Genomic DNA, 11558 nt, shown 5'->3' on the forward strand with positions numbered 1-11558 from the left:
ACAGGTGTTACTCCCTTCCTGGAGGTTTTTCTTTGAAGGTTTTTCCACTGTAAACATTGCAAGATAAATTGTATCTTTACCCACTACACCAGTCTAATTAGCACATCTGCTTCTGTAAACTCGCTAGCTTGCTGATGTCAGCAGAATATTGCGATAAGAGCTCTGGAAAATGTCCAACTCTAACTTTAGCTAACCAAGATGTAAGCTAGGACTACTTAAGGGAGCTCTGAGCGCGGGCTCGGGTCATCTTGCTTGGAATTCTCTTCCTGCAAGCGGTTGCCAGCTGGCAGAGCCTTGACTAATAAACTTCTTTGTTAAAATTAAGTCGGTGGGCTGTTATTTAATCGCTCGGACCCTACTTCAAAGTCACCTGGAGAGCCAGCAGAAAGACATACTGGTTTATTAAACTTATGGAGGGTGTTGAAGGCAGCAGGTCAGTGAAGAATCCGCACCTTGGGACAGTATAGAAAACAGTTTTATAATCAAGCAAGTTAATTATTCAAATTCCTATACAGTGTTTACAATCACTTTGATTAAGAATGATGGAATACATTATCTTTGGGTTGCTTAGTTACCTGCATCCATCCAATGAGGGGCCACCTGTGTCCTGGGACTCCTTACTGAGAATGTGTGCATATCCACCAGAGACCAGCCCTGGCCGTACCTGAGGAAGAGGAGAAGAAAAAAGCCAGGTATAGGGGAAACAGCCTATGTCCCAATGTTTACCTAACAGAAAGACTGACCTAGTACCTTGTTGGAATGGCTTCCTTACAAGGTCCCTAGCCTGTGGTAAGTAAAGAATATCATGTTCTAAAAGGCCCAGGATTCTCAAGATATTTTGGGACATTGAGAAGAATTTGTCCACATATTTTAAGCACAGTAGAACGATGAATCCTTGGCTTAGCATCTAGCCTTGAGGCTTTTAAAAGTTGAATGCAGCCGGGCTCGGTGGCTCAGCCTATAATCCACGCCTTTGGGAGGCTGAGGTGAGTGGATTGCCTGAGTCCGCAGGCTCGAGACCCACCTGGGCAGCAAGACCTCATCTCTACAATAAATCAAAAAATCAGAGCCGGGCTCGGTGGCTCAGCCTGTAATCCTGCACCTTTGGGAGGCTGAGGTGAGTGGATTGCCTGAGCCCGTGGGTTCGAGACCCACCTGGGCAGTGGGACCTCATCTCTACAATAAATCAAAAAATCAGCCGGGCGTGGTAGCACGTACCTGTAATTCCGGCTACTCGGAAGGCTGAGGCGGAAGGATCGCCAGAGTCCAGCAGGTCGAGGCTACAGTGGCCAGGAGCAGCCACTGCACTCCAGTCTGGGCGACAGAGTGAGACTCCAACTCAAAAAAAAAAAAGAAAATCAACCAGGCGTGGTAGCGCATGAGTGTAATTCTGGCTACTTGGAAGGCTGAGGCGGAAGGATCACTGGAGCCCAGCAGGTCGAGGCTGTGGTGGCCGTAAGCGGCCACTGCACTCCAGTCTGGGTGCCAACTCAAAAAAATAAAATAAAATAAAATAAAATAAAGGTTGAATCCAAAATTCCTTACAAAAGTTCCAGCAAAGCCAACTTAAAAAGAGCCTATGAGGCCCATCACTATTCTTGGCAAAGATTTCTTGTGTAAGACTTCAAAAGCACAAGTGACCAAAGCAAAAATAGACAAATGGGATTACATCAAACGAAAAAGCTTCTATGTGGCAAAGGAAACAATCAACAAAATGAATAGACAACTCACAGAGTGGGAGGAAATATTTGCAAACTATCCACCTGCCAAGCGATGAATAACCAGAATATATATGGAGCTCAAAGCAACTCAATACAAAAAATAATAATAATCTGATTTAAATGAGCAAAAGATCTGAACACACATTTCTCAGAAGAAGACATACAAATGGCCAACAGATATATGAAAAAAAATGTTCAACATCACTAATCATCAGAAAATTACTAATCAAAACCACAATGCAATATTATCTCACCTCACTTAAAATGGCAATAACAGATCCTGGTGAGGATGTGGAGAAAGGAGAACCCTCAAACACTGCCGATGGGAATGCAAATTAGTATAGCCATTATGGAAGACAGTATGGAAGTTTCTCAGAAAATTAAAAATATAACTCCCATATGATTCAGCTATTCCACTACTGGGTATATATCCAAAAGAAAGGAAATCGGTATAGCAAAGAGATATCTGCACTCTTATGTTTATTGCAACTCTATTTACAATAGCCAAGATATGGAATCAGCCCAAATGCCCATCAATGGATGAATGGAGAAAGAAAATGTGGCATATATACAATGAAAAACTATTCAGCCATAAAAAAGAATGGAGCCGGGCTCGGTGGCTCAGCCTGTCATCCTACGCCTTTGGGAGGCTGAGGTGAGTGGATTGCCTGAGCCCGTGGTTCGAGACCCGCCTGGGCAGCGAGACCTCATCTCTACAATAAATCAAAAAATCAGCCGGGCGTGGTGGCGCATGCCTATAATTCCAGCTACTCGGAAGGCTGAGGCGGAAGGATCGCCGGAGCCCAGCAGGCGAGGCTGCGGTGGCCGGGAGCGGCCACTGCACTCCGGTCTGGGCAACTGAGTGAGATTCCAACTCAAAATAAATAAATAAATAAAAGAAATTCAATTCTGAATTAAGATGATCAACACGAGGCAGCTAGAGTGACTTTCTCTTACACAGAGAGAGTTTCCATAGCACCCAGGGAGGAACAGGTCCAGCAACATGCCCCATGGGTTTCCAAAGGAGAGATAACCACTTAGAGCGAAGAAGAAAAAAAAATCTACCAACCTCGACTGGAACTGCCCAGACTCTCTCCTGCACCACACAGTCTGCCACAGCCTCCAGACACAGTGGGGAAGGCGAATGACAGGAATGAGGGAGTTTTGTGCTCCTAACATGAATTTGCAGGGCTCCGTGGGCCTTGTGGGACCACAAGGAAGCTACTTTCTTCGCAGCCATGCTTTGCCAGAGAGTGATGCAGGAAAAAGCCTTGAGCAGTGCCAGCCACCATTTCCCAGGAACTCAACACTTGCTGGGAGAGAGTGGCTGTTTTCCAGCCAGCTTGGGAGGCAACGGGCCTCAAGGGCTAACTCTGTGGGTGCAAACAGTTCCTGGCTGGTCTGGCTGGCTGAGAACACCTGAAGCCAGCTACACCTTGGTATTCAGACGGCAGACTGCCTGAGCCCAAGGTGGGAGTAGGATGGGATGTGTTGCCATAGCAATCTCTCATTCTCCCTGTGAATTCTTCTTTGCCTCCTTTGCACAACAGCCTTACCCCAGTGACTGCGGACTCCCTTCTAATTCCCTCTGGAGTAGCTAAGAGTGTGCACTTGAGGAGTGCCTCAGCCCCTTTCCCCAGCACTACCTCAGAAGACTCAAAATAGATGGAAAACTTGGGAAATCCCAAGAGCCCTGTCCTTGGTCTAGGCTGGTTGTACTGTGGCAGAGAGGGGGCTGGTAGCAATTAAAAGTATTCCTTTTGAAAATCAATCAACAAGCTCTGAAAATCCACCAGACCAGTTTTGTTTGAGAAAAACCAAATAGCCAAGGACTGACGGCTTTCATGGAAATGCAAAAGAGTAACTAATTCACAGACTTATCCAAAACCCCTCTTTTGATGTTGACAGTTTACAACCCTGCTTGCGCATTTCCTGGAGACCATTTGTTCTTTGAAAGATCTGATTTTGCTGAGTACAACCTTGCAAATTCCAAAGAAAATGTGTAATCGCTCAACATGACCCCCTTTCCTTACCTAAACAAAGGTATAAGACCTCTCTTCTCCCTTTCTGGGGGGCTCGGCCTGGGAGCGTTATCCTGCCAAGTCCACTGGCATAAATAAAATTGCCACTTCCTATAATAGTCTTGGTGTCACGACCTGTCTTCCAACTACAGTACAATTCCTTAGAAAAACACTCACCAATTAGAAACCCTACAGTCACCATTGTAGCTGACTTTCTTCCACAAGTACCACCTCCTGGCCACATCTGATACAATACCTCAGATTTGGGGAAGGCCAGATCCCAAGTGCCAGCTAACACTTTCCAAGCCACTTTAGCTACTCAGGATGCTATGAGTCAGTGCAGGTACACAGTACAAGGCTGCCACATCTGGAAATTGAGAAATTCACCACACCAAGGCTATATATAACCAAGGGAACCCTAAAGTGCCTACATCAGCCCCCTGCAAACCTCAAATAAGAAGCCGTCTACCCAAGTGAAAAGGATCCAGAAATTCTGGCAATATGCAGGAAAACAGAGTTCTCCAACACCTCCAAAAGGCCACACCAACTCTTCAGCGATGAACCCTAACCAAAATGATATTGTTAAAATTCCAGACATAGAATTCAAAAGAGAGATGATAAAATTGATCATGAAGTTCAGGAGAAAGTTGAAAACCAACATGAAGAAATCTTAAAAACTATTCTCCAAAGTGGGGGAAGGAAAAGTTGAAACTCTGGAAATGAAAGAAGCATTTAGGTAAGTACAAAATGCAGTTGAAAGTTTTATCGGTAGGCAAGAACAAGCAGAAGAAAGGAACTCAGAACTTGAGGACAAGGCCTTTGAATTAACCCAATCAGACAAAAATTAAAAAAAAAGAGAATGGAACAAAGCCTGCAAAAAAATGTGGGATTATGTAAAATATCCATGCCTAAGAATCAGAGGTATTCCTGAGGAAGAAGAGAAAGCAACAGGTTTGGAAAACCTATTTGAGGGGATAATGGAGGAAAACTTCCCTGGCCTTGCCAGAGATTCGAACATTTAGATACAAGAAGCCTAAAGAACCTCCAAAAGACTCATTCTAAAAAAGCTATCCCCAAGGTATACAATCATCCAAATATGAAAGTTAATGTGAAGGAAAGAATTTTAAGAGAAGTGAGACGAAAGCGTCAAATAATTTACAAAGGTAAACCTATCAGACTAACAGCAGACTTCTCAGAGAAAACTCTACAAACCAGAAGGGATTGGGGCCCCATCTTCAATTTCCTCAAACAAGGTAACTGTCAGCCAAGGATTTTGTATCCCGCAAAACTGAGTTTCATAAATGAAGGAGAAATGAAGTCCTTTGTAGAAAAGCAAACATTGAGGGAATTTGTCACCACTAGGCCAGCTCAACAAGAAATACTCAAAGGAATCCTAAATACTGAAACAAAAGGTAAAATTACAATAGTAGAAAAACACTGGAAATTATAAAGCTCACAGGATTCATGGAACACGATCACAATAGAGAAAATAAATAAGCAAGGCAACCAGATAACAACCAAGATGATGAATAGACTAGTATCTTACATATCATTACTAACTCTGAATGTAAATGGTCTCAATGGTTCACTAAAAAGATATTGACTGAAAGAATGGATAAAACACACACACACACACACACACACACACACACACACAAACACACCCCTCAAATACCTGCTGTCTTCAAGAGTCCCAATTAACTCACAAAGACTCAAGGTAAAGGGGTGGGGAAAAATATCCCACACAAATGGAAATCAAAAATGAGCAGAAGTAGCCATTATCATATCAGATTTTTAAAGTTTTAAATTAACAACAGTAAAAAAAAAAGAGACAAATGTGGTTATTATACAATAATAAAGGGATCGAACCAAGGAGAATGCATAACAATTTTAAGTATATATACATTCCTAACACCAGAGCTCCCAGCTTTATAAAACAAATTCTACTGGACCTAAAAAAAAAAAGAGATCGACATCAATACAATAATAGTGGGAGACCTCAACACTCCACTAACAGCAATAGATAGATCATCAAAGCACAATGTCAACAAAGAAACATTAGAGTTAAACAGGACTCCAGAGGAAATGGAACTAACAGACATCTACAGAACATTCCATCCCAAAACTACAGAATACACATTTGTCTCATCAGTACATGGAACATTCTCCAAGACAGGCATATGATAGGCCACAGATCAAGACTCAATAAATTCAAAAAAATTAAAATTGTATCAAGCACTACCTCAGACTACAGTAGGATAAAACTAAAAAGTAACTCCAAAAAGAACTTGCAAAACCAAACAAAAATACAAAAGTTAAACAATTTGTTCCCAAATGATTCTGGGATCAACAATGAAATAAAAATGGAGATTTCAAAATTCCTTGACATGAATGACAGCAATGAAACAAACTATCAAAACCTCTGGGCCACACCAAGGCTGTGCTGGAAGGAGATTTTATACTGCTTAAGGCCTGTTTTAATAAGACTGAAAGATCACGTATTAACAACCTAATGACACACCTCAAACAACTAGAAAAACATGAACAAACCAAACCCAAATCTAGCAGAAGAAAAGAAATAACCAAGATGAGAGCAGAGCTAAATGAAATCTAAATTTTTTAAAAAGGCAAAGGATCGATGAAACAAAAAGTTGATTCTTTGAAAAGATAAACAAAATTGATATATCACTAGCTAGATTAATTAAGAAATAAAAAAAGACTCAAATTCACTCAATCAGAAATGAAAAAGTAGACATTACAACCGATATGAAGGAAATACAAAAGATCATCCTGGACTTTTATGAACACCTCTGTGAAAACAAATAGAAAACCTAGAGGGAATGGATAAATTCTTGGAAACATACAATCCCCTCCTTGAATCAGGAAGAAATTGAAACCCTGAAAAGACCAATAATGAGTAGTGAGATTGAAACAGTAATTAGAAATCTCCCAACAAAGTAAAGTCCAGGACCTGACGGATTCACAGCTGAATTCAACCCGACTGTCAAAGAAGGACTGGTACCAATTTTACTGAAGCTATTCCTCAAGATTGAAGAGGAGGAAATCCTCCCCAACTCATTCTATGAGGCCAGTATCACTCTGATACCAAAACCAGGAAAAGATTCAACAAATGACGAAAACTACAGACCAATATCCTTTATGAACATAGATGTAAAAATCAAAAAATCAGCCGGGCTCAGTGGCTTAGCCTGTAATCCCGCGCCTTTGGGAGGCTGAGGTGAGTGGATTGCCTGAGCCTGTGGGTTCGAGACCTGCCTGGGCAGCGAGACCTCATCTCTACAATAAATCAAAACATCAGCAGGGTGTGGTAGTGCATGCCTGTAATTCCGGCTGCTTGGAAGGCTGAGGCGGAAGGATCGCCGGAGCCCAGCAGGTCGAGGCTGCGGTGGCCGGGAGCGGCCACTGCACTCCAGTCTGGGCGACAGAGTGAGACTCCAACTCAAAAAAAAAAAAAAACAATCTAAAAATCCTCAACAAAATAATAGCAAACCGAATTCAATAGCACATTAAAAAAAAAAAAAATACACCATGACCAAGTGGATTCTATCCTAGGGGTGCAAGAGTTGTTCAACATACACAAGTCAATAAACACGATACACTACATAAACAGAATTAAAAACAAAAATCATATGATCATTTCATTAGACACAGAAAAAGCATTTGATAAAATCTACCATCACTTCATGTTAAAAACCACCAGCAAAATAGGCATAGAGGGAACATCCCCTCAAAATAATAAAAGCTATATTTGACAAACCCACATCCAATGTGATCCTGAGGAGAAAATTTGAACACATTCTGCCTCAGAACTGGAACAAGACAAGGATGTCTACTTTCATCACTATTATCCAATTTAGTACTGGAAGTTCCAGTCAGAGCAAGCAGGCAAGAAAAAGAAATAAAGGCTATCCAAATTGGAAACATCTCTGTATGCTGATGAGATGATCTTATGTCTAGAGAACCCTAAAGACTCCTGGACTTGATAAATGAATTCAGTAAAGTTTCAGGATACAATATCTACACATATAAATCAATCACAGCACTGCTCTACACCAATAGTGACTAAGTTGAGAATCAAATCAAGAACCCAATTCCATTTACAATAGCAGTCAAAAAGCTAAAATACCTAGGAATATATTTAACCAATATATTTGTAGTTCTACAAGGAGAACTACAAAACTCTGATGAAAGAAATTGCAGAGAAAACAAATGGAGAAATACCCCATGCTCATGGATTAGAAGAAACAACATTATTAAAATGACCTTATTACCCAAAGTAATCTACAGATTCAATGTAATCCTTATCAAACTACCAACATCATTTTTCACAGAATTGGAAAAAAAATTCTAAAATTCATATGGATCCAAAAAAGAGCAAGAATAACCAAAGCAATTCTAAGCAAAAAGAGCAAAGCTGCAGGCATCACATTACTTGACTTCAAATTATATTACATGGCTATAGTAACCAAAACAGCATGGTACTGGTACAAGAGCAGACACATGGACTAATGGAATAAAATAGAAAATCCAGAAATAATCTCAAATACCTACAACCAACTCATCTTTCACAAAGCAAACAAAAACATACACGGGGAAAGGATACCCTATCCAAAAATCGGATAGCTACATGCAGAAAAATGATACTTGATAACCTATTTCTTCCCATATGCAAAAATCAACTCAAAGTGGATTAAAGGCTTAAACATCAGACCTGAATTCATAAAAATCCTAGAAGAAAACCTAGGAAAAACTCTTATGGATACCAGTCTAGGCAAAGGATTTATGGCTAAAACTCTGAAAGCAAATGCAACTGAAACAAAAATAAATAAGTGGGACCTAATTAAACTGAAAAGCTTCTGCACAGCAAAATAAATAATCACCAGAGTAAACAGGCAACCTACAGAATAGGAGAAGATATTCACAAACTATACATGTGACAAAGGACTAATATACAGAATCTGTAAAGAATTCAAACAAATCAGCAAGAAAAAAGGAAATAGCCCCTTAAAAATTGGGAAAATGACCTGAATCTACATCTCTCAAAAGAAGATATACAAATGGCCCACAGACATATGAAAAAATGCTCAACATCACTCATAATCAGGGAAACGCAAATTAAAACTACAGTGAGATACCACTTTACACCAGTCAGAATGACCATTACTAAAAAATAAAAAAACAGTAGATGCTGGTGCAGATGCAGAGACAAGGGAACACTTATACACTGTTGGTGGGAGTGTAGCTTAGTACAGCCTCTATGGAAATCAGTATGGAGAGCACTCAAAGAACTAAAAGTAGATCTACCATTTGATCCAGCAATCCCACTACCAGTTATCTACCCAAAGGTCATTATATAAAGAAGACACCTGCACCCGCTTGTTCATTGCAGCACAATTCACAACTGCAAAGATGTGGAATCAAGCTAAATGCTCATCAACCATCAGTGGATCGTGAAAATGTGGTATATAACACCATGGAATACTATGCGGCCATAAGAAAGAATGAAAACATGTCCTTTGCAGCAACATAGATGGAGCTGGAGACCATTATCCTAAGTGAACTGACTTAGAAACAGAAAACCAAACACCACATGTTCTCACTCATATATGGAAGCTAAACGGTCACAAAGATGGAAATGATAGACACAGGGGACACCAGAAAAGGGGGAGGGGAAAGGGGGGCTAGGGTTCAGAAACTACCTACGAGGCACTGTTTTCACTATCTGGGGAGTGGGCCACCTGGAACCCAGTCCCCACCACTACAATATGTCCATATCACAAATATGCATGTGTATCCTGAGTCTAAAATAAATACAAATTAAAAAAATTTTTAAAGCAGAAACAAATTGAAAATAAAAGGGTGAAAGTGGAAAAAAAAGAATGAAACCCTGTCATTTATAGCAACATGATGTTAAGTGAAATAAACTAAGCACAGAAAGACAAATACCGGACGTTTCACTTACATGCAGTTTCTTAAAAAGTATATCTTAGGCCAGGCACAGTGGCTCAAGCTGGTAATCCCAGCACTTTGGGAGACTGAGGTGAGAGGATTGCCTAAGCCCAGGGGTTCAAGACCAGTCTGGACAACTTGGTGAGACCTCGTCTCTACAATAAATAAATAGCCGGGCGTGGTAGCGCACCCCTGTAGTTTCAACTACTTGGAAGGCAGAGGCAGAAGGATCGTCTGAGCCCACCAGGTTGAGGCTGTGATGGTTGTGAGAGTGCAATGGCACTCCAGCCTGGGCAATAGAGTGAGACTCTGACTCAAAAAAAACCCCATATTTTATGAAGCTACAGAGTAGTTGGTGGTTACCAGAGGCTGAGAAGGGGAGGAGGGAGAAGAATGAAGAGGAAAAAAAGAATATAAATGTATGTTTCACCACTAAATTGTATATTTAAAAATGGTAAAGATGGTAAGTTATATATGTATATTTTACCTCAATAAAAAACATTTTTAAAAGAGTAATAATAACCCCTAGACTTCACAGTAGGATATGAGACTCACTGAGTTTCAGGACCAGAATAAGTTGTTGAGATTGTCTCATTCACCAGAGCAGTGGCTCATACCTGTAATCCCAGTATTTTGGGGGGTGGAGGTGAGAGGATTGCCTGAGCCCACGGGTTTGAGACCAGCCTGGGCAACTTGGCGAGACCTCATCTCTACAATTAAAAAAAAAAATTAGCCAGGCACGGTGGTGCGAGTCTGTGGTTCCAGCTACTTGGAAGGCTGAGGTGGAAGGATCGCCGGAGCCTGAGCCCAGCAGGTTGAGACTGCGGTGGCTGTGAGTGCGCCACTGCACTCCAGCCTGGGTAACACAGTGAGACTCCGGCTCTAAAATAAAATAAAATATAAAATAAAATACAATAGTAAAATAAAATATTGTTTCATTTGCCTGTGAGAGGTGGAAAGCAGATGGTGTAGTGACAGGGAGGGTCCTCACTTGAGTTTCCCGCTAGAACTTTATAAAATCACTTCACAGCGATTCATCATCAACCTCTCTGTCTCATTGATGCCCTTGCCTCAGAATAAAACTCACAATGTTCTCCAGAAGACAAGTAATCGCAAGCAACAAGCCAAATCTCACCCTGTCTGCTGAGTAGGGTGGTCTGTGGGCCGATGCCCTCCTGGGGCTGGCCCCGCACAGGCTCCAACTCACCAAGGGTGGAAGGGGCACAGTCGAACCTGGAGCAAACCCTTCTTCATACTAAAATCATTGTCATGAATAATCATAGGCTGAAATTAATGATAACAATAACTAGAGCAATGCTGACAATAAAAGTTTTAGTTTATTGAGTGTGGCATATATAAGTACACCAAATAAGCAAAATATAAAAAATAAAAAATACAGCACAACTGCATGAAAATAATGATAATGATTGATTATATATATATACATGTATATATACAGAGAGATAGAGACAGAGAGAAAGTGTGTGTGTGTGTGTGTGTGTAAGCATCTCACTCTGTCACCCAGGCTGGAGTGCAATGGCAGAATCACTGCCAACCTCAGCCTTGACCTGGACTCAGATGATCCTTCCACTTCAGCCTCTCCAGTAGCTGGGACTATAGGCACATGCCATCACAGCCAGCTATTTTTTATTTTTTTGTAGAGACAAAGTCTCCCTGTGTTGCCCAGGTTGGTCTTGAACCTGGGCTCAAGCAATCCTCCCGCTTCAGCCTTCCTAGATGCTGGGATTACAGGTGTGAGCCACCACACCCAGCTGATTCCATTTATGTGTGTGTGTGTGTGTGTGTGTGTGTGTGTGTGTGTGTGTGTGTGTTTAATTGGAGTTTC

Source organism: Carlito syrichta, unplaced genomic scaffold (genome assembly GCF_000164805.1).
Source record: "Carlito syrichta isolate Samal-C Ts95f unplaced genomic scaffold, Tarsius_syrichta-2.0.1 Scaffold301803, whole genome shotgun sequence".
Lineage (NCBI taxonomy): Eukaryota > Metazoa > Chordata > Mammalia > Primates > Tarsiidae > Carlito > Carlito syrichta.